The sequence below is a fragment of the Mesocricetus auratus genome, unplaced genomic scaffold, assembly GCF_017639785.1.
Source record: "Mesocricetus auratus isolate SY011 unplaced genomic scaffold, BCM_Maur_2.0 Super-Scaffold_100041, whole genome shotgun sequence".
Lineage (NCBI taxonomy): Eukaryota > Metazoa > Chordata > Mammalia > Rodentia > Cricetidae > Mesocricetus > Mesocricetus auratus.
In genome coordinates, this window is record NW_024429218.1 from 502656 (window position 1) to 527220 (window position 24565).

The 24565-nt window shown below is 42.9% G+C and overlaps 1 protein-coding gene and 1 non-coding gene across 5 annotated transcripts in view; both read right to left on the reverse strand.

Moving 5' to 3' along the window:
• Large1 (LARGE xylosyl- and glucuronyltransferase 1) overlaps window positions 1-24565 on the reverse strand; it is a 459671-nt gene that overhangs the window by 299049 nt on the left and 136057 nt on the right. The window lies entirely within an intron of this gene.
• LOC121135731 lies at window positions 15576-15710 on the reverse strand. Its single transcript, XR_005872839.1, has one exon. It is a non-coding gene; the product is annotated as a small nucleolar RNA SNORA76 (small nucleolar RNA).

Here is a 24565-nt window from a genome sequence, read left to right on the forward strand (position 1 = left end):
ACCATTCAGAACCCTTCCTGAACTGTGCTTGGAGAGAGGTAGGAGAAAAGGCCAGCTAATCAGAATCCATCCTAAACCTTACACACAGTTAAAATGTGAGACCCTGGTTAAGGCAACAGCAGTGACAATTAGCACGGTTTCCTGTAATGAGAACGAACCGTAAGAGGGACAGGAAACCTCTGTACATGATGACATGATGCTAAGCAAATCTAAAAGGGTATTAATATGCAAAAGCAATTCTGTCAGAACAGCAGACAACAGCTTCTTCTACAGGCATCTAATAAACCTGTAAAAATTCCCAGAAACCCAAATCTGAGGAGCACCTGTTATCAGACTGCATTCAAACTCTCAACCCAGGCATGTACACCAGGAATGTGTGGAAGTCAGAGCATTTCTTTTCTGTTTTGTTTTGTTTTGTTTTTTTACGAGACAGGGTTTCTCTGTATTGTTTTGGCGGCTGTTGGTCCAGCCCAGCCTCGAGCTCACAGAGATCCACCTGCCTCTGCCTCCCGAGTGCTGGGATTAAAGGAGTGAGCCACCACCGCCCAGCAAGTCAGGGCATTTCTATATTTAGCATAATGTAAGCAAGCCAGGAAGCAATTCCCAAAGCACAAAGTAGAACAATGGAACCTAAACCAACTATGACTTTGCTTAAATTCAGATGTTGTGAAAGCTTTGATCTGTTCTGCCATTGCTATACCCAAAGGTCTGAGAAACCTGGTGGGAAAAGAAACTTCCAGGAACAAAATGGCACTACCAACATGGGTTGCAAGAATTTCCATGCAAAACCTGACAAAAACTTAAAAAGTGATTATAAAAACAAAAGGACAAAATGCTTCTTGGTAGCAGCATTTTCTAGCGGCTCTGTTTGGTAGAGACAAATAGAGGCCCCTGGCTCCTTTAAGAGAGGTTTCCTGAGTCAGCATTTGTGACCAAAACAACACTGCTCTTTTAAGAGGTTCAGTGCTACCAAATAATTAAATGATGTGTACAAGCAGCAGAGACTACATCTCCAAGGCACACAGCACGCGGCATGGCAGATTTAGCTTTTACTCATACAAACAAAACATGGTTTAAGAGTTGAGTCGGTGAGTACCGCTGCCGGTACTGGCAGTTAAATGTACCCCCGCCATGTTGGAAAGCCAGCAGCTTAAAACAACTGCTGCTTTAATTTTAGTCATTCTTTTTGGCAGCTAAGAGACTTAAGTGGTCAGAAAAAGATAAAGACACACAGTAAAGGCTGACTCAGATGAAGAAATACCTCCAAAGGGTTTACAGTGTGTTTAAAAATGCATGTAGGCTCGGGAGAGAACATGAAAAGGATAAAGTGGTTAAAAAGGAAATGGAGTAACTGGCTGTGGTGGCACACACCTTTAATCCCAGCACTCTGGAGGCAGAAGCAGAGGCAGGCAGATCTCTGAGATTTCAAGGCCAGCCTGGTCTACAAAGTGAATTCCAGGACAGGCAAAAAGAGAAACCCTGTCTCAAAAAATGAAAGTAAAAGAAATAGAGTATTAAACATAAATACATAAGAAAGCCTCACAAAAATGAAAAATACAGAAAAAGTGTGGATAGTGCATGTTTTTGTGTTGTCATTGAATTGTTGGATTGCTTAGGAAAGAGCAACAGCTGATAACAGACATTTAATTACAAATGCTGCTGGATTAATCAAACCTATATATTTTGAGAAGGCTTTGACTTCAAAATTTAAGTCTAAGGGCAGATTAATTTGGAAAGGAGGTTCTGTTTTTGTTCCACAGAAAATGAAAAGCTGTGAATTCCTTCCAGACTAATATTATTTTACCAAGCAAGACCACCTGAAGCAGTGGCCCAAACACTGAGATGATACAGGCGTTCAGACTAGTACAGCCAGAATTTGGCCAGGTTTCTAGGTTTTCTCAGGATCCCCATGGTATTGACAACTCCACCAAAGACCTGGAAGCAGTTTGCCGAGAACAATGTCAAAATTCCCAAATATTGTTTATAAATGTTCGTTTTCATTTAAATGGGGTTGGTTATAAATGGTTAATGATCACAGCCAATTTCTTTCTAAAGAGAAAATGGGGATATGATATAGAAATGAACACTTTGCATTGGTATAGATTTTGATTTATTGATACAAATTTAAGGTCAATGGTTATAGGTATATTTCTCGTCCTGTTTAGGTATTGTGTTTATACAGATCATTTAAGAATGTAATGTATAATTAAATACAGACTATATATACACACTTATGATAACCAAAACTTAGTTAGGGTAGTTGATTTTCTAGATACACAAAGGTATACTCAAGTCAGACATTCTTCAGACCTTTCAAAGATCTACAGAAAATGGCATTTAAAATGGTTTAGGGTTTTTCATGACAGTGAGGCACAACTGCTCCTGGCAGCACCAGTTATGTCTGAAAGGAGGATAGCATCAAAGAAACTCGATGTGGAGTTTCATCATGGCAAGACTAGTCATTTGGACAAGAAACTGCTTTTGCCTGAACTGCTTGACTACATGCTGTCCTAACTGGACATACAGAATCCACAGGAAAGTGACTGCTGAATTTGCCAAAACAAGATGGCACTGTCATTCAGGGTTCATGCTTCATGGAAGAGTCTGACAGACATTCTGCAGGACACAGAGAAAAATGACCCACAAACTGCCAATGCAGGTGGACAGTTTCAAATTTCCTGCTTCACTGAGAAGTCTGCCAGACACACTAGGCACTGAAGATGGATGCCCCAACATTACAGGGTGACTGGCCAGGCAGTGAGATGTCTCTGCAAATTCTAGAGTTCACACATTATCCTTCTGTGGTCTTCGATGGAGGTGAAGACAGATAGTCATCATTATAGTTATACTTAGTTATGATAAAAGATAAGTTACATATAAGAGTTTTAATTCACAAAGATAGGATAGATGAGAGAATGTTTTCTTTAAACTTTGCCAAATGTTAATGGCCTAAATATTGTTAACTACAGTTCTTACTTGATAACTGGTTGATTATATATAATTTTACTATATTAAACTTAGAACCCTTCTTTCTATTTAGACAGAAAACAAGAGAATATCCTTGTGTACATATGTTTCTCTTATTGGTTAATGAATAAATCATTGTTTGGCCAATAGAGACAGGAAGATAGGTGGGACTAGGAGACAAGAAGAATTGTGGGAAAGGTAGGCAAGAGAGACCGTGAGGAGATGCCATGTAGCTGCCAAAGAATTAACAGGTCCGGGCATTCTTCAGTAAGCTAAGACCACAAGGAAATACATAGATTTATAGAACTGGGTTAATACTTAAGACTGAGCTAGCCAATAAGAAGCTCCAGACATTGGCCAACAGTTTAATAATTAATACGGAGTTTGTGTGTTTATTTGGGGCTAAAGGGTGGCGAGACTTGGCAGGAAAAGAAACTTCCAGCAATAGGTGGGTACATTTTCTAGAAAGGAGGTCTATTTAGTTCTCAGTTTGGGGAAAGCTAAAAGTTCAAGATCAGAGAACCCAACCTGCTTAACCTCCTCTATGGATCTTCTGGTAGTGTCATGGCATGCTATGACAACACAGTGGATATATAAGCGGGGTGTGGGGATCAGGTTCCTCTTTTATAACTGTGTTCCTTTGGGAGCTACTCAACTCAAAGCAAGCTCAGTATGAATCCTTTTGTAAAAGCAGTCACGACACAGCTACCTCTTAACTATCTGCCCCCTTTTATGACATGGCGCTGGAGACCAAGTTTCCAGTTCTTCGGCCTGTTTGGATAAAGCTGAATAAGACTATAACACATCTGAACAAAGCAGCATTCTAGTCACAGGGCCAAGGATTATTCACTGTTTGTTCGTTTGTTTATTTTTGGCTGGTATTACTTTCAGGAAATTGAAGTTAAAACCTCATGCATACAGATCAATTACTTTGCCACTGAGCTAAGTTCTTATTCATTGTGGAGAAACTCCCTTGGTTCACTATTCCCACTAACATCTGAGAATGATGCTATATATAAAGCCTGGGAATAAGACAGAACTGGGGGTTATTGTGGCATCTGGGATACAAGCAGCTTTCTAAGTAATAATCTCATCTACACAATGTCCCTGTTGAGGACTGAGTATGGTGCCAACAGACTCAAGTGTCCACATGATTGTTTTTTTGTTTTTTCTGTATGATTACATACCTACACATATATATGTGCACCATGGGCATGTGTAGCATTCACGGAGGACATAAAGGAGTGCTGGCTCCCCAGGAACTGAAGGTATATGTGGTTGTAAGCCACTATGTAGGTGGATACTGAGTGTTCCTTACCATTGAGTATTCTCTCCATGAAACTTTACAGAACAACAAAATAACCAACTTCAAAAAAGATAAGAGTATATGTGCTGCCTTCTCTCTGAGTCTTGATTTTTCCCAGCTCTAACAAGAGGTTGATCACAGCATGGCCCCGTCAGCTTAGATGAGGTACAGACATGAAGCACAATCAGCAGGGGACCTGGCACATACTAAGTGCTCAAAAGTTGTTGGATATGCCAATGATGACACCTATTGACACATCTAGTCACACAGGGAGTGTATAAATTCACAGAGAGCAAAAGAATGTGACAAAACATGGCTAATTAAATCAGCCCATTTTGTCTGTCTGTGGGTATCCAAAGCTTTAACTAGCAGAAGCACTCATATACCTAGTTGACAACATGCTGAACCTCCAGTCTCTAGACATACTCCTTCTTCCCAGTAAACTAGAGCTTATGCTCAGGCATAACTTTCCTCAGTCTCTGTCATAGCCAAGCCATTAGCACCTCCAAAGGGCATCACAATCTATCCCAAATCCAAACACTTGCCCCATCTGTGCTGGGACTACCATGGTGTGGATCAGCTCTGGCTCTCTGTTCTAGGCACCCAAAAAACTTTCCTGCCTGATCACTTAGAATGCTCTTACTCATTTTCTCTCCCCTTCCCTTTTCCCAGGAGATACTTACTTCTGAGCCTATGAACAGATATTGCCAGCATTAATAAGAAAAGCAAGATAAGATTCCAAGATGCATAGAACCTAAACAATTATTTATTGTTCTGTTCAATTCAAATCCAACCTGCCATCTTGGACTTTACCTAGCAACCCTATGTTGGTGGCTTGCTATTGCCACCTAGAACAAAACTGTTTGTTTATGAGGATCTGTTTGAGGCACCAGCCTAACACTGTTCTCTCTGCTTTCAGCTCTCCTTTGAGCAAGGCCTTGTCTGGCCTTAGGACTGACGCATTTGCTATTCCCTACTCTGGAATATCTTTGGTAGATCTTTGCTTGGCCTCTCTCTCAGCTTCATGGCTATCCCTTTTCCAAGATGGTCTCTTCCAGGAAGTCCTCCCTCCCCTGCAAAAGCTCCACTTACCAGATATCCACTGTCTCTTTATTTTGCTTCCACTTGAGTGAGCACGTGCATGCATGCGTGTGTGTGTGTGTGCGTGTGTGTGTGTGTACATGTGAGGGCATCTGTATGTAGGCTACAAGACAACTTTAGCTGTCATTCCTCGGATATTGCCCCCTTCAGTCCCCTTGAGGCAGGGTCTCTCACCAACCTAAAACATTTACCACACCCAAATTTTTAATATGTGGGTTCTGGAAAGTTAACTCATGTCCTTAGCACATTATCAACCAAGCTACCTCTTCAGCCCAGCCTATTTATTATTTGTTTAGTCAGCCTCTCTAGATGGACTGGAACACACTAAGTAGACTGGGCTAGCCTCAAATTCACAGAAATCTGCTTGCCTCTGCCACATGAGTCTTGGGATTAAAGGTAAATATGACCATATTCAGCTAGCTTAAGCCCTTATTAATTTTAGAAGCCATCAATGAATTCCCTGAGCTGAGAAAACTGGGTGACACACAGCAGGTACAAGAAAACAAAAATTCCCTAAAGAATGGATAGATGCTCATGGAAGGACTATGTTCCTCTCAACAACGTCATGACAGAAGTCATGCCAGCACAACACACGCAGCAAATGCTATTGACTTCACAGTTACATCTTGTGCTGGGCAAAGTGTGGCGCGCTGGGAGGAGGAAAGAACACTGGAAGACCAATGTTCCCTCACATGTGGAGGATGGAGGAGGTGGGAGGGAGGAAGAGAATCTGTCATTTGTCGGGGGGACTAATGCCAACATGAGTTCCACCCACTGAAAAAGCAAAAATATTCTAATACTAATTTTTTCCTTCTTTTAAAAGAGTCCTTCTCTTCTTGGTAAATATTGCATGGCACACCTACTGAGAAATACCATATGCTTATTCTCACCCAAGATCACTCACTACTGTTCTCATCTTTCTGAGGAGGAAATTGAAACTCAGAAGGATTAGAAAACTTATCTAACACAACATTGCTGGCAACTAACAAAGTCAGTAACTAAGGAATAGGGATGTAGCTCAGTGGTGAATCACCTGCCTAGCATCTTCAAGGCCCCAGCTTCTATCCCCAGCACAGCAAGCAAGCACGTGCATACAAACACACACACACACACACACACACACACACACACACACACACACACACACACACGAGAGAGGGAGGGGGGAGACAGAGAAAAGCAGTGCAACATGACTCCAACTCTGGAGTCAATTTATTAAGAAGAATTTTAGGTCTTAAGACACAGTGTATCTTAGTGTCCATCTGTAACAGACATCTGCCTCTAGAAGTTGCAATAAGGAGATATGGGAGAGCACCTGCCGTGGGTAATAGTGCTTAGCACCTGGGCAGAGCAGCTATCATTACTGTCACCTCAGTTCTACAAAGACCAAAGAGCTTCCAAAGCACTGTTTTAAACCCAGGTTTTGGGCTCCAAGGTTGCTTTTACCCCACCCCCACCAGCAATCGCCATCATCCTGGCATCACCTGTCCAATTCTTCAACTTCTGATACTGAGGTTAGATTGGCTGGGTCCCCTAGATCTCATCCATGTCTCCCTTAACCATCTATTGCTTCCCCTTTGTTGACTTCACCACAATCCCCCATCTTATCATAAAGTTATATCTTCCCTGAATATTCACTCAAACGTAAAATACACTAAATTAACCACAAAGCTTAGAGTTTTAGCAAGTAAAGTAAAAATTATATTTTTCACAGTGAAGAGATGGTCTCACTTCTAAACAAACCATATTCAGAACTACATGTCATAGTATGGGCTAGCAGGTTCACAGCCTCAATGTGTGTGTATGCCTGTGTGTGGGTGAGCACATGTGACTGCATGTCCAGATAAGTTATTCAGGGTGCTCAAATGTAACTTTGGAACTTTCCAGAATTTGGAATGGATAAGTTCTCAGCACTAGACATGTGCCACTTGTTTGTTGCATTGGTGGCACATGTGCCACAGGAGGCAGAAGTTTAGATCACACCTAAGGAGTGCAGAGGGATTGCAGCTTCCTGACTGTTCAAACTAGGTAATGGAGGCTCCCTTGACAATGTATCAGAGAGCTGTGTTCACTCCTGAGGGAGACATCTGGACTTTGCAGAGTCAAATAAAATCAAAGAGAAATGGGACAAAAAAAAGAGCAAAGGGAGGAGAAAGTGGAGGAGGAGGAGGAGGAGTAGAGAAGGAGAAAGAGAAAAGGAGGAACCAGGTATGGAACAGAGTGAAGACAAGTGTATTAGGTATGAAAAAGTAAGATTAAAAAAAAGGAACTGATTCCCGAAGAGAGAGAATATATTAACATACTGGGGACAACAAAGTAAAGGCAAAGAAGGAAAAGAATGGGAACTGTGAAATCTCCCAAAGGAGGAATGAATAGAAGTTGTCTCAGGGTTATTACTTCTGTGATAAGAAAGCAGGATCAAGGAAACTTAGAGGAGTTTAGGCAGGCTTATGGTTCCAGAGGGTTAGTCTATGACGGCAAAGCAAAAGCATGGTGACAAGTAGCTGAGAAGAAAGAGGAGCAAGGATGAGAGTTGCTGAGAGAGCACTGAGAATGGTAACAGTCTTTTGGAATTCCAAACCCTACCTCCAGTGACACACTTCCTCCAATAATGTCATATTTCCTAACCATTCCCAAATAGTACCACTAACTGGGAACCACGAATTCAAACATAGGAGCATATGATGGCATTCTCATTCAAAGCACCATAGAAGAATAATGAGAAAGTAGAAAAATGAGAGAATGGCTGGGGTTTTAAGTCTTTACAATTCATTGTACTGCACATTCCAGAACTTTCACACATGGTGCTCAGTAAACGGTGTTGAATATGGAAAGGTGTCAAGGAAACAGCAAGTGTGTTGGAGTCCCACCTCACAAACTTATAGAGATGCTGAGGGCAAGGACGATTTTAGTCACCATTACTGCTTAGTCTATCAAGCCTCGTCAGCATCCATATCCCCAGGTAACCCTTGAAGAAGGTGGCCCAGAACTCTAACATGCTCCAAGTATCTTCTGCCAGAGATCCAACCAAGGATACACTAGTCTCTCAGGCACTCTGCATATTTGCTGACATTTGGCAAGTTCAGTTTTGTTTCTTTCATTTTCTTCCTTAATGCAGGTACTTTGGAGGATCAGTGGTGTCATCTCATCGCACTTCCCTGCCGTCTGTTGGTGCACCTGGACATGACTTTTAGAATTCCACTTCCACGAGTCTTGCTTTGTTGTTGTTTACTGTATTTCTCTGTATACCTTTCCAAGTCTCTGCTCTTAGTCTTTTACCATGAACAATTTCACAAACTCCACTGTATGTAAAGCTTCCACAACACGGATAGTCCACTTAAATAGGACTACTACCTCAAGCAGTTCTTCTGCATACTTGAGAGAGCCATGCTGTTCTAAACCCCTTTATGTCTTGGGCTATACAGCACACTCTGGTTGCCACCAGCCTGGTGACCTGCATGAAACCTGAGAGGTAAATGTGGAGGAAGTACGTGAGCCCACTCCCACATTGACCACTGCTTTGAAAGCAGACAAGGCCCAAGCCATCCTTTCCGAAGAAGGCGGAGTTACATTTAAGCCATAGTAAACTTCTCAGTTTTCAATGCTATGGTGTCACTCTGCTGACACAAACACTCAAGGTCTACGGTTCCAAGCTCAGCCTTGGTAATGGCTTCTTTCCTAGTCTCCCAGCCTGCCTGATTCTGTGTGGTCCTGAGCTGTGTGCACTGCATCTTAGCTCAGAGCCTTCCCATGAATTCTGTACAGACTGGACTTGTGGATAATAAGAAATCCATTTTTGCTCAAACTCCTACATTTTCTTGTCGGAGTGAACTCTGATGGGCACAGTACATTGGCTAATTACTGGCAGAACCGGGATCAAAACCCAGGGCTCTGTGCTTCTACTCCCGTGTACTGCCAGAGTCTCTCCCTCTGCTGTGTTCTTCAAAGAAAGATGAGTTGAAAGCCCCATGATCTATTTTGAGAGCACACTGGTGTAAGGAAACATTTGCCTTTCACGCCCATCTACTAGTGCGCTTCTTCATCCCAGGACTGAACTACTTATTGGTGACAGGATGCCATAGTTCCATCTGCGACGGCAGCACATCATGGGCCCTTCCGGGATGACATGACAGACTGGAGTGGGCATGTCTGCCTGCTGTGGACTATTTCCCTCACACTAGTAGCATAGAAGTACCTTGAAAGATTAAACTCACTACAGTAAATGGGGTTACGGCTGACATCTGCAATAGATGCCCATGATCACCTGCATATGGGCAAACCCTCAAATTGGAACTGAAATATATAGAAGTACTAGCTGGCCACATCCCAGTCTAGGTCAATGATCAAGTCTTTACTGAACTTCCACTCATCTAAGTCAATATCTTCCTTGCTGTTTCTCAACAATATAAATATCCTCTTGCCAAAGAGGACTTCTGTATCACTAATACAGTATTAACAGAGTCAATATGCTCACAATAGCTCATGTAGCCCAGCCTGGCCCCAATGCATTATGTAGCCAATGATGTCCTTGAACTTCTGATTACCCTGTATCAACTTCCTGAGGGCTAGGATTATATGCACACATAGAAATTACACCATGTCCAATATATGCAGCACTGGGGGGTCAAACTTATGTGTATGCTAAGCAAGCACACTACCAACTGAGCTACATCCTGAACCAAATTATTTGTACTGTAAGTACTCTAACTTCACCCAGCAAAAAGAATAAATTTTCTCCCACAGTACTTAACTGATTCAATATTTTATACCCACTTGTATGAATGCCTACCTACATGTTTGACACAGGTCTGAGGCTCCAATCAAAAACCAATCTTCCTATTTAGATGGACACCTAGGGCAAATATTTATCTGAGAACCCATATCAAGGCATATATGACTTTCATATGTTGACATACTAAAAAACTTTTCTTGCTGACTAGAACATCTCATATTCTAGAACAGCTGGAATGAAGCATCTACTGAGGGTCAGAAGACACAGCCATGAGGATGTGGCTGGCACCGCTGTCACGTGCACTGATTTACATAGCGGGCACTGGAGTCTCCACCAGTTACTTGCCTTGTTGCTTGAACAAATACCAGGCAGAAGCAGTGTTAGAAAGGATGACCTTTCCTTTCCTTTCCCTCACAGTTGGAGAGTATTGTCCACTGTGGCACAGAAGCCATGGTGACTGACACAGGAAATAGCTGGTCACATGAAATCTGCTGTCAGGAAGAGAGAAATGAATGCTGATGTGAATCTCCCTTTCTTCTTTTTGTTAAATTGGGTTATTAGGATGGGCCTTCCCACCTCTTTCTTGAGTGATTCTCAAGACAGTCAACTTGATGGTCAATGTAAACCATCACAGTCACCTACAGGGCAGTCCTGTGGATCACTTCTCTGACTACTATGATCTAGAAGCTACTGTTAAAGGGTAAGATATGGCGCAGAATCAGGTGTGACCAGCAGTACCCCTGAAAGAGAATCCAGGAATAAAGATGCAAAGCAGGCCTCAGCTCGCCCGTTGCAGAACTGTCCGAAGCCATGGCACTCACTGACAGCAATTCCAAGAAGGTGGAGGAAAAGAAGCACAGAAAAATTGACACTCATCAAATGGATGCCAAAGAAGGAGACTGAGTGAAGGGAGAAGCTTAAGGAATTTGCAAATCTGCACATTTGCCTTTATTTTCCCTTTCATGTGAACATGATTTAAAAGAAAGCATCAAGGTAACTTTAAAGGGGCTCTTTCATAAACAAAACAGAAAGACTTCAGGGGATGAGATAATATATAGTTTATTGAAAAGTCCTTTTTCTTTTCTTAGCTTTACGTGAATGACAGTGCATCAAAATGAGGAGAAACTAGGGGTTGGCTTGTAAAAAGACCTAAAACCAGAATCCAATCACTTTGACCACAAATAGTTCGCTGTTGCTCACCTTTTAATTCATACTTCTGTGTTTACTTCCCAGGTCTACTGTCATCACAGCACATGTTCCCCTGAGGGACAGATTTTCACTAAGGGTTGTCTTAAGAAACTAGCAATACCTGGAGCTTATGAGACATACACACTATTGGGCTCATCAAAGACCAGATAATTCAAAAGCTGTAGGCATAGATGCTGTGATCATAGAAGATATGATAAACAGAGGCTGAGGAGCACTGCTCTAGCATAAACCCTTAGACCATGCTCCATCCTGCCACCACGCTTCATATGATATGCACCGAGTTCAACTTATATAGCATGTTCGAGGAACACATATAGTTCCAGGCAGCTCAGGGATCAAACTAATGAAGAAGAGGGGTAGTGTGTTTGAAAAAATGCAAAATTGAACATGAGATGCCAACACCCCATTCTATCCAGGAATTGGAGAGCTGGTTTGGTTGAAGATTTTTGGTAGACAGGACACTGGAGCTGAATCTTTCAGTAAATTAGACTCTCACACTAATGATCTGGCAAGTGCAAAGGAGAGAGCAGATTTCAAGATGCATGAGCACAGTAGCCCAGAATCACATCTGCCCTTTAGACTCAATGGGCTCCACAGGCCCTCCTTGTGCTAAGGTCTCACCATGATTCTAAGGAAAGCAAGGACTGCCACACTGCCATCCTATGAGCATTCCTCCTCTCTGCTTAAGGTCAGTCCCTGTTTACGTTCAGAAAAGCAAAGACAGCACTGTTCAGGCTCAGAAAGGCCACTGAAGCCTAGTTATCCACTGAACCCATATTGTTCTCCTCCCTGCTTCTTACTGGTTCATGATCTACCACAGGGGCATGGACACTTAGGCCCATGTTGGACACTGCAGAAGCTCAGCCTAAAGCAAGGATCATGAAACAAAGACAAGATTTGGGAACCTTCTGACACCATTAAACCAGCACACCACCTACATGGCCAACTACCTGATCAACAGGAGATAAATGCCCCTATATAGTTCAACCCAGGGTTATTGGATAGCCATTGTCATATGCTGATGTATCTTGCTGTAACAAAGAGACCAGTGTATTTTCCATCTCTTTCTACCTAAGGAATCAAATTTTTCTTCCATTTTACACCAGTTTCCCCTTCTGCCTTCCAATTACTGCCATTCTCCAGAATGCTATTGCATACCCACTCAATTATTTAACCATACAGTAACATAAGTATACCATTCTCCCACAGCACCTATATTCCTTCTATTCCTTCATGATAACAGCTATGACTCTTGCATCAAGAGCATCAGCATCCCCAGAATTAGTCAGAAAAAACAGATCTCTTAGCAATCAGTCTGCACTTTGATAGGTATACATCAATGCCCTTCCCAGATTTAGGAAACACTAATGACCATGACCATTCAAGTCTTCTTCCCAGTCCCATGTATTTTGCTCTAGACTAAGGCACAGGTGCATTCTCAAGCTGCTCTTACATGCATCTTGCTCCTTGTCAGCTTTTCCTACAACCATAGGAGGGATCTATATCAGTTTATAATTTTACAGTATCCACCTTGAACAATGTAATTACTTTCACAGTTCCTTGCTTTTGTTTTCATTATCCTTTCTTCCCTGGGCACCCTTACTGTCCTCAGCTCACCTGCAGATCTTCAAATCACTTATATGCTACTTCCTAGAAAGCATGGTAGATCAACTCTTTCTGCTTCCTTTTCTAATAGTTGGCCAACACAGACTCCATTTAAGAAATATTTTACCTTTCTTGTGTATGTAAGTGTGAGCACACATGTACATGCACCCTCTTTGTTTGTTTTCGACTTTTAAAGGAGAGAAAGACTATGAAACAGGGTCTATAGGGAAGGAGATCTGGGGAGACCTACAGATGGAGAAAAAAACATGACCAAATATATAAAAACAAATTTAGAAAATATGCATAGAGTTATTTTATGAAATGAAAGAAATATAGGCTAAGAAAGTAGTTCCACTGAAAGAGTGCTTGGCTAGCATGCACAAGGCCCTGATTTTGATCCCCAATACTGTACAAACCAGTAGTGCAAGCCTGCAATCCTAGAACTCTGGAGACAGATCAGCAGGGAAGCCCAAGCTAAGCAACTACAAGGTAAGCCTGAACTGCATAAGACCTTGTCCCAAAAACAAAGAGTAGAGACAGAGACACAGAGATAGAGGGAGAAGAAAAACTGCAGCCAGTGGAAAAATGATGCAATTCATGCCCACTCACTAAGTACTAGATGTTAATTCTCGACACCACAGCCTGGCATGGGAACAGACAATTCAGTGTACACTCTGCTTGAGTGTAGTGCATCTAACATGCAGTTTCTGGTCTTACCTTTATCCTGCTTTTCCATCCTGGACTTGGAATTCCCCTGCATCTCTTGTTTTCTATAGCCCAAGAAAAAGCCAGGATCCAGCCACCAACAGAATATCATTTAGATTAAAGAACATTTTCTCCAGCTATCCCATCTGCAGAACCTCACCAAGAAATAGCAAAGAAAAGAAATATAAATGATAACAGGAACTTGTCTGTTCACATTTACTTAGACTAATCTACTGCAGCCCAACAAAGAGAGAAGTAGGCAGTTAAAGAACCAGGAAAATGGGTCCCTGAAATGCAGAAGCTCAGACAACTAGAGATCCCAGGAGGATATCCAATTTCAGGCCAACAAGGCTCCATGGAAAACAGGACACAGGGCTTCTTGAGGTGTCTCCATGAGGGAAGGCAGTGTTCTTGCTCTGGGACCTACGCTCCTCGGAAGTCATGAAACAGCAGCTGCTGTGTTTGGTTAGTGTCTGACAAGGAAAAGTAGTAGTTGCCATGCACCTCTGTCCAAACAGGCAGACGAAGAAACAAGTAGTGACATGGCAGTGTATGCTACATGTTCCGGAAGGGCAGGCTCCAGATGAAACATGAAAAATGTAAGAGTATCAATGCCTGGTAGTGATGGTATATGCCTTTAATTCCAGTATTTAGGAGGCAGAGACAGGTGGATCTCCAAGTTCAGGGCCAGACAGCCTCACAGAGAAGATGCTGAAGGGCAGACAGGCAATGAGAATGGTGTGTACCAAGACTGATACACTCACCCCACAAAAAGAGATCTGGATGATAATTCCTACAATGTGAATGTTGAGTTACTTAATAAAAGAAACTCGGAAAGTAGGATGAGTGCCTCAGATGGGGATCTTATCCCCAAATAGACTTCATGTCACCATAAATATCCATGAAAGAGGGGTGTATGGGGAAGGTTCAAGTGAGAATGCATTGTGGCAGAAGGGTGAAGGGATTGGAGAGATGGGCATTGTAGAAAGAAGAAAAGAGGAAAAGGGCATCCCAAAGCTGAGAACAAGGAAGAGGACTCTCCCTGTATCCGGGACCTGACACACCACCTGTAAAAATCATTTTTGAACCTCCAAGACAGTTATCAACCAGGAAGCATTTGGAATTGTGTGAAAGCAGCAACTGGGGTGGGTGGGGCATCCATGTTGAAAGATAATGAAAATGATTTTGCAAGCCAAATCCATAACAGAAGGGTCTGCACTTTGGGCTGTATTCATGGATCCTGACCAAGGACAGGAAATGTATCAGCCAAGGGACACAATAACAAGGTTGCCCATGGAAAGCACAGCATCTGCTCAATTAACTTCTTAAATCTTAGGAATTACCAGGCGTCTAATTCTGCATTTTGTTGACTCGTTTCTTTTATTGTAGACTATAATGATTTTACGGAAAGAAGAAAACCCTGGTGAAATAGGTGATGATCTCATCCCTCCAGATTCCACTCTAATGTTTCCAAAGGTACAGCATGCATGGCAGAGCTGTGACCTGGGTGAGCATGTGTACAGACTCAGGAACTATGCTATAATTTAGGAATTCTCCCCCAAACACTAGCCAGAGCACTTCTGGATGAGAAAAAAAAAAAACCAGTATCTTACCTGACTTCAACTCCAGGAACGGTAAGGGTAACCAACACTTAACTGAGGACTCACCTTGCATCTAGATTTCCATAGTTATCCTTCTATAGACTTTTTAACCATCATTCTTTCTAAAAGTTCACTCAGTATCCAGAAATCTGAGCTTTGTATGACCGAGCCTAATTCCCTGAGCATATGGAATATGAAACAGTACACTACAGAGAAACCAGAGATAATCCAGGTCACATGCCCTCCAACCCAGTCATAACCAATCTTTCCCAGAACTCCTTACTTGCGCTGTACACCCCACCCATGTACACACCTCTGCAGTTGACTAGTACCTGCTACTCTATGGACTGAATGTCACTTGCAGCTAAAGGAATCACTAAGGAAGCACCAAGCAGCCCCGGATGTGAACAAGCTGCATCTGTTCTGGCACTGTCTCTAGACCCTGAAGTCACAGGTCAGACACACAGAGGTTCCAAGACAGTGCCTTTCTGTCACCAAGGCAGAGGGCCTGAGGAGAGCGGTGGGTTTCTAGTCTAGAGGGAGGTTAGTGTTGAACTCAGATCCAATGTCTTGATACTGGGCAGTCACTTGATCTCAAGCAAAAGACAGATCACTGACTTTAGGGTTATCAATAACAATATTTGACAAATTGAAAAGCAAGGACACTTTCTGAGCATCTGAAACCTCCAAGCCTTAGAGGACTGTGTGTCAGTAAAACAGCAAGCGCACCTAACAGTGCAGTGACAGGCTCAGTGCTCAGTTTTGAGTATGTATCTGACTATGACCACAGGCCTATTCTAACTGTGATTTTTTAAGATAAACAGCACCAATTCAGTAGATACATAAAAAGGTATCCAGTTAGTGAAGACTGTATCGAACAAACAGGTGACAAAGGAGGCACCAAGCGTAAATCTCATCCTGGTGGCCACTTCTACGTCCCTGCTTTGTGTCTCCATTGAATGCCCTGCCACTGCCTTATGGTACCTTTCTTCACTATGCTGCAATATACCCTAAGCACCATGTCACTTAGTCCCCACAGAATACAGTGACTTGCCCAGGGTAACATATTTTTCTGCTCAATTCTTCAGATTTTCCTGTCATCCTATTATGATTACAGTGGCTTTCAGTTATTGCAGACAATCATAGGCTAGGCTCAAGACCATATATTCCATTATACACACTACTATATCCATCCAAGTAAAAGAGACAACAATCACCATTGTACCATGGTTAGACAGGCAGAGTAACTCTCCAAACATGGAGGCTTAGCAAATTCAGGATCCTATGGGATATAACAATAACATTCCTTTATTGTTACTCTAAAATCGATATGCACATATCAACAGGCCCTGTTTATAAATGAAATAACTGGAGCTCAGAAAAGGGGCAGGCTCCAAGAGTCCCAGAGACTATAAAAGTTACCACCACCTGGTGACTAGCAGCAAGAAAGCAGGTTTCTAATGAGGATAGTGAGAAAGGTCAGTATTCTGCTCTGCTCTGTCTTCCCAGAGATGTGTTAGCTGTGTGTCGAGACTGTGTTTATTTCACTGTAGCAGGATAATATAAACCTAGACATTGGGGTTCAAACTAAAGATCAGAGGAGCAAGGCAGCCAATCCACCAGAGAGCTCTCACCTCTAACAATGCTCAGACCAAAGGGGCAATCCACAGAACTTCAAATTGCATCTCCAGACATTACCACTCCTTACCAAATCTGAGACTGCTGCCTGAAACTGCACTGACATCCTTATATTCTCTCTAGTGCTGGGATTAAAGGCATAAGCTCTGTTTGTCTTTTAGACTGATTCACTTTCATGTAGCCTAGGGTGGCCTTGAACTCACAGAGATCCATCTGCCTCTGTTCCCTCAGTCCTGGGATTAAAGGTGTGTACCACCACTTCCCAGTTTCTCTGGCTGTGGCTAGCTTTGCATTCTGATCTTCAGGGTATCTCCACATTTCACTCCATCAGACTGGCTGCATACAAATGCCTGCAGCTGTCCTCTCAGGGGTTTTCCTATTAGTGACCATGGTTCACATGGCTCAGCCTCCCACCTAGCACAAGCGATAAGAATACTGCCTTTGTGGCTCTATGGAGCCTTCTCACCAGCCAGAGGAGGCGGGAGGCTCCTTGAAAGGTCACCATCTGAGATGTGAGGGCAGCAGCCTCAAGGTGAGAACTGGCAGAAGTGGCCCTTACAAGGGAAGCACCTTGGGCAATAAGAAAAAGCCAAGGCTTCAGATACCCTCTCATCCCCACTGCCATGTGACTTGGAGCAAGTTACTCAGCCTGGGCCTTATGTAAGCTGAGAACGTTCCCAAGAAAGTGACTTAACATCTATGCAGATCCCTTTGGAAGTATCACGTGGACTCTAGCAAAGACAGACTACAGCTCTGGGAGAATGACCTAGCTTTTCAAGAGCGGGGATGCACAGGGGCCCAAGTAGTCTTCACCAATGTTATAATTCTCAAAACACATAGGCGAGACCCTAGAAATGTACTTTTTTTCTGCCCAAGAGAACCCACCATCACTGATTCTTCCTGATCCCAAGAACACACCTACTGGACCCACTTCGAAATGAAGCACTACAAAACACCATGCCTAACCCATCATCCAGTGAGAAGTCTACTGTCTACTACTGATCGAGGAGAAGCACACAGGAGGAATGCCAGCTGAATGATTCTATGGCCAGCAAAGAACACCAGCCTGCACCGCCCTGTGGCCTACTTGGCTCAAGGATTGTCATAAGATGTCATCCAAAGGGAAAAACCAAAGAAAATCGAGATGGGTAGGGAAAGCATTCGGTGCCACATAATCAAACGTGTAAAACTCAACTTTGGCTTGCCAGGGATGGTCTTTCTTTGTGATTGAGCAAAGCTCCTGGTGTTAACAGCTGGAGGGCCCCAAATTCCATCTGCAGGACACAGCTAAGACTTTCCAGGCACACACAATTCAGGCATATGTTTACTTGCTAGCCAATTTCACACCCAGCTCCCAACTCTTTCAAATCATAAGAATCTTTTAAAAAGATTAGAAAAGTGTCAATTTGTAAGTAGTCTGATTGGCACTCTCTACCTGCAGGAATATAGACAGGTTTGGGGGAAGGAAGAGAACATGACTATGTTGCTCTATTTAGCTTCCAGATGGAGCTGCCTCCCACAGGCAACCCACATAACCAAGGGCTGATGTCACTACTGGGATTTTAGTACTACTGTGCGGGTGTGGGGATGAGCACCCCCATGAAGATCAACAACAATGAACACAGCTGAGAAAGCAGGGGAGACAGAAACTAGGGAGCCACAGTACATTGAACTCAGGAAATATCACAAGAAGAGGCAGCAGGCAGGGGCTGTCACACTGTTTTTGTATCGCTTTGATAGAGCTAGGCTTACAGTGAGACAGTGACGCTTGACCAGGCTGCTAAAGACTGGAGTGTAAGGAATGATGCAGCTCCAAACAGCACCTGGTAGGACCTTTAGGAAAAACTCCCCTTGTCATCTTGTGCAACGGGGGTATGAAGCACAATCCTGGTGAAGTATGTTTTCCACTATAACGATCTTGTCTCCAAGGATGGAACAGAACCTACTGATAGCCCGGAATGAAAATGAAGAAGTGTATAGAAGAGCAGGAAGAGAAGTGGGGAAGCTAAGAAAGGGACAGAAACATAAGAGGCGATAGAGAGGGTGAGGGGAACAAAGCAGAGATGAATCTAATTATGATGGGGCATCAGGAATGGTGGCTTTTGGTGGGGATTCCAAAATATCTCAATCTGGGATGGCTGGAGAGACAGCAATGAGTTTTGAAGCACTGGGTATACAAACTGTTTTTAAGGTCAGATCCTATGTCCAGAAGCAGATGTCCAACACACACACAACACACTTATGGAGGGTTGTTGTCTCACAGTGCTTTGTTGAGGTCTTTTTTCTTTTTTTTTCCCTTACAGATTCATTGAATATATACTAGGGTTCCTGATTATGTCTTTTTACGGGAGGTCTGTATGTGCAAATATGTGTGTCTGTGTCTGTATGTGTTTCTTGAGCTTTTTCTTGGGCTCTTTTTCTTATGTTTCTTTGCTTTGTCCTATTCTGGTTTGTTTTATTTTATTTTATTGCTACTATTTTTTCAGATGTCGGTTTCTATCCTAATGAAGGAGAGTGTGGATTTGGGTGGGAGGGAAAGTGGGGAGGATCTGGGAGAAGTTGGAAGAAGGGAAACTACTATCAGAGCATACTCCATGGAAAATCTATTTTCACTTTTAAAACAAGCACTGACTGCTCTGGCAGAGGACTAGAGTTCAGTTCCCAGCACCTACCTGGCAACTCACACCCTGCAATTCCAGTTCAGGGAGATTCAACATGCTCTTCTTGCCATGCAGGCAAAATTCTCATATATATAAAAGTAAGTAAATCTTCAATTGAAATACCTTTGTCTAAAAGATAGGATGAAGGCTAATTATGATTGTCAACTTGAGAGTTAGAAGTACATGGAAATAAAACTTTACACATATCTGAGATGTTGTCTAGATTATGTTACCAGAGCAGGAAGACCCACATTAATTGTGGACTGGGGGCCAGGGCTGAATAAAAAGGAGGAAGTGAGCTGAGGATCAGCAGCCACCTGAGCTTCTTGACTGTGGATGCAACATGATCAGTTGCCTTTATCTCTTGCCTCGTTCATGATCAGCTGCCTTTATCTCTTGCCTCGTTGACTTTGCCAACAAAATAGACCAAACCTTCCAAATGGGAGCCAAAATAAATCTTTCCTTTCTGAAGATACCTTTGACAAAAGTAACTACTTCAGACAAAGCAACATTGACTCACAGCTGGGAGTCCCAGATAAGGTTTTAAAAGAGCTGAGGTCCCTGTCATGGCTTGCATATGCCTGCCTTCTCCTCCCTGGCCCTTACACAGTCTTCCTTCTGTACCTGTGAGTATGCTGATCTCCTCTTCTTACAAGGATAGCCATGTAGAATCAAAGCCCACCTTTATTTTAACACAACTGCCCCGAAAATCCTGTATTTCTGAATGCAGGCACATTCTGAGCTCCTGGGCATTAGAGCCAAAGCACAAATGAAGCAAATAGAACAGGACCTAGCCCTTATACCACTGCATCATCATATAAGTAGGGAAAACAAGGCAGAAAGTGAACAGCTTCTCAAAAGTCAGAACACTGACATGTAGAAGACTTGAATATAAGCCTAGACCCGCGTCCCATGTCCTTGAAAACAGCATCCTACAATTCCATGAAGCCACCATGAGCTTGTAAAGTAGCTGGTCTCAGAGTCTGCTCTGTGAATACGGGGACCAAACCCAGGGAGGTCAAGTAAATAACTTGGATAAATAAAAATGAGTTAATAATTAAAAGAGAGCTAGCCAGTAAGAAGCCTGAGCCATCAGTCAACAGTTTATAAATTAATGTAAGTCTTTTTGTTTTTATTTGGGGCTAATTGGCTGCAGAATCAGGCTATAAAGAAACTCTAACTACATGCCGCTATTATCTAAAGCTCTCTCGTCTTTAGATGCTTTAGTTTTTAGCTATTTTCTTTGGGACTAGAGAGATAGCTCAGCTGACTGTTCTTTAAGAGGGTCTGGGTTTGATTCCCAGAGCCCATGTGGTGGCTCACGGTCAGCTGTTAACTCTATTACAGGGAACTGATGCCCTCTTCTGACCTCCACGAGCACTGAATACAGACATGGTGTACAGACCTACAAGTAGGCAATAACACCCATACACATAAAATAAATCTTAATTTAAAAAATCCCTGGCCAGGTGGTGGTGGCATACACCTTTAATCACAGCACTTGTGAAGCAGAGGAAGGTGGATCTCTGTGAGTCTGAAGGCAGCCTGGTCTACTGAGTGAGTTCCAGGATGGTCAGAACTGTTTCACAGAGAAACCCTGTCTCAAAAAAAAACAAAACAAAACAAAAACAAAAACAAAAAATCTCAGTATTAGATACTGAGCACTAATGGGTATTCTAGGTACTACAAGTAAGGGGGTGTAGAGAAATGTCTAAACTCAATTAAATCCTTCAGAGACTTGGCAATTCCCACAAGTGAGGAGAGACAGACAAGGCAGCAGAGAGGCTGCCTCCATGCTAAGGTGTCCTGGACACCCACCCACCCCCCAAAAAATGGCCATAGTTTTAAACTACAGCCAAGGACTCATGTGGACTGCCACAGTACAAGAGAAAGACAGAATCCAAGGCCCTGACAACAGACTGTCTTGGTCATTCTCAAAGATGCACACCTGCTAAAATGACATCATGCTCTTCCTTATCTGGAATGCTTTTATTTTTATGTGTCCTGAAACAAGGAACGGAATACAGGTGTCCAGGGTATTCTAGAAGCAGCCATGAGGCTATTCCTATTCATGCAGAGAAGTCAGCTGGGCTGCCCACAGGGAACTAATTCACGTAATGCTGTTTAGGAAAAAAAAATGTATACAGCTCACAGTCAAAATATCTGCACAAAAAGGAAACGGCACACAGTAGAGAGGGAAAAGGAGGAACCGAGTTATTTTTCTTCATATATTTTTGTGTATATGTGTACTTGCAAAGGTCAATAGTCGATGTCAAGAGTCTTCATCTACCACTCTCACATTCTCTTTTGAGACAGAATCTTTTACTAAACTCTCTGACAAGATCACTGTACCTGAACAGAGTCATGGATGCACGCAATCACATTCGCCTGTTTTACATGGATTCTGGAGATCATAATTCAGATCTTTATTCTCGCTCCAAAGGCACTTTAATAACTGAGCCAGCTCACCAGACCAAAAAAAGGGTTTTGAATAGAAATTCCAGGTTTCTGAAAATACAACTTGGGACTAATGTTTGCTTCTTTTTTGTTTGTCTGCTTGTTTGTTTCTATCATTTTTATTAATTTATTTTTTACATTCCAAGCCCAGGTTCCACTCCCTCCTCTCCTCCCATTCCCCATACACTTCCCACACCAACCTCCCATCTGCTCCTCAGAAAGGGTAAGGCCTTCCCTAGGAAGTCTACTAAGTCTGTCTCATCATCTCAATGAGGCAGCATCAAGGCATCTCTCCACCCCACATACCCGTGTCTAGGCTGAGCAAGGTATTTCTCCTAATGCTTGCTTCCTATTGCATAGTGAATATTTTATACCTAAGGAAAGTAAAGCTCGGGGAGTGGAGGAACATCAAAAAAAAAAAAAAAACCAAACCAACAGAAACTACTCCATGATTCAATTTTAGGCATTTGCATATGGAGAGCTTTGCTAGAGTGACCTCATGGCTCCCTTGATGGATGCCCTTGAATTGGTCAGAAAGCCAGCTTCAGCTGGAACAATGGCCCTTCCCTAAGAATCACAAGCAGGTGGAAAATAGACCCATCACAGAGCAATACCCTGCAAGATAAGCACCCAAGAAGACAGTATCCACTGGTGGGGGAACCCCAGTGGCAGAAGGAAGGGCAGAATAAGAGTCTGCTATTAAGCAACTAGGGGGTGACACCCTCCATCTACGTAAGCCATGGTACATCACCAAAAAACTTTAACTCCAAACATGGTCTACACCAGAGAGGAACAAGTAGCTACATGGAGAAAACCAAAATGGCTAGAAAAACAACAACTGAGAGAGGCAGAGGGGAGAGAGAGGAAGATGGAGAGTGGATGTCTGCATGGGGATATAGGGGTGGGAAACACTATACAGAGGCCAACAAGCAAAGGCCATCCTCTCAGAAAAGGAACAAAGGTTGGAGGTATGGCTCACTATAGAGAGTTTGCCTAGTAAGTGTAGTTTCCTGGGTTCAACCTCCAGCACTGTAGGAAACAAACATCAACAACAGACATCAGAGGGTAGACCTGGCCTTGGACTCTGCACTTTTCTGTGGTCTCAAAGGAAATGAAATTTAAAGAAGCTTTCTATGGCACACAGTCTACTGTCTCTAAGAATGTGCCACTGCTTTCATGAAGAACGTAGTCTAATAAACATTTCTGTATAGTTACAGTGGCAGCTACTCATTTAAACACAGCACAATTGCCTATTGTGGTTCATTTGTTTTGGGTTTGACCTCCAAATCTCCCCTCTGTGGAACTCCTGAATCATGAAAGCAAAACCTATCACTGGAAGGCTGAAATTCGCAATGAAGCTCCAAGTTTCATTTCATACCTAGTTTCTTAGAACTAATCAGCTTTATGATAAAAGAAGGGTGGGGATTGATACAGCTACAGATGGTGGAAAATAGAAAGTCCAGGGAATCATTACACAAAACAGTCCCGGAAGGTTTGACTGGTTAGATTCTCATTAAAGAAATGGATAGACCGTGCTTCAAAAAACAGTTGCAGCTTTCCCCAGTTCCACCACAGTGGAAACAGCAAAGCAATAATGAGGTTATTCCACTCCTATCTGGGATCACATGGATATATATATATCCAAGAACTTTTGGCCAGCATGTCCTGTGTCCTGTCATTTATACAGAATACAAATAAAAGTTCATTCTTTGGCTCCTAGGAAGCACCTCAATTATACTCTGGGGTTCACTCAACTCACAGTTACTGGCAGTTAATTATAAAAACTGCAAAGTCAAGCCTGGGGCCACTTGTGAATGGCAGATAAAGAACAAAGCAGCTCGGCCAGAAAACACATGCACAGCTTCTTTCTTAGCAGAGTAGAACAAGGGCTGGAAATGGCTTCTAAGGCCAAATCTCTCTTCTCTCAGTCCTAGACATCCTAACCCCTCCGCCTATTATATTGCTTTGGTTGTTTGTTTGAGATAGGACTTCATCATGTAGCACAGGCGAGCCTTAAAACTCTAGATCCTACAGAAGCAATCACTTTGCTAATTCCAAGGCACGTTGAAGACAATAGTGACAATAAAGGGCCAATGATGAAAATAATAGATGTGACCAAGGAATTAAAAATTCTCCAAATGGGGAGGGTGGAGCAGGACACATCTGTAATCCTAGCACTGAGGAGGCAAGGGCAGTCAGATTGCCATGATTTTGGCCCAGGACTGCCTACTCTTCAAAATGAGTTACAGGACAGCCAGTGCTACATAGAAGAAGTTGTCCAACTTAGCCAGGCATGATGGCTAAGGCAGGAAGATCACAAGTTCAAAGGCAGCAAAACATGAGCTGATAACAAGTCAAGTAAATAAGGCTGCACAGCACGAAGGGGGAGGGGACAGACAAGAGAGCTTGTGGGAGAGGAGAACGGGGGTACTGCCAAGGATGTGGGTAGGTGGACAACAGCCAGGAACAGTTACAGAGTTCCATCAGAGCACAAACAGCAGGCCTGCATGGTATGCAAACACAAAGGGGGAGAGTGGGGGCTAATGAGTGAGGTGGATCCTGGTGAGATTCGTAAGCCATCGTC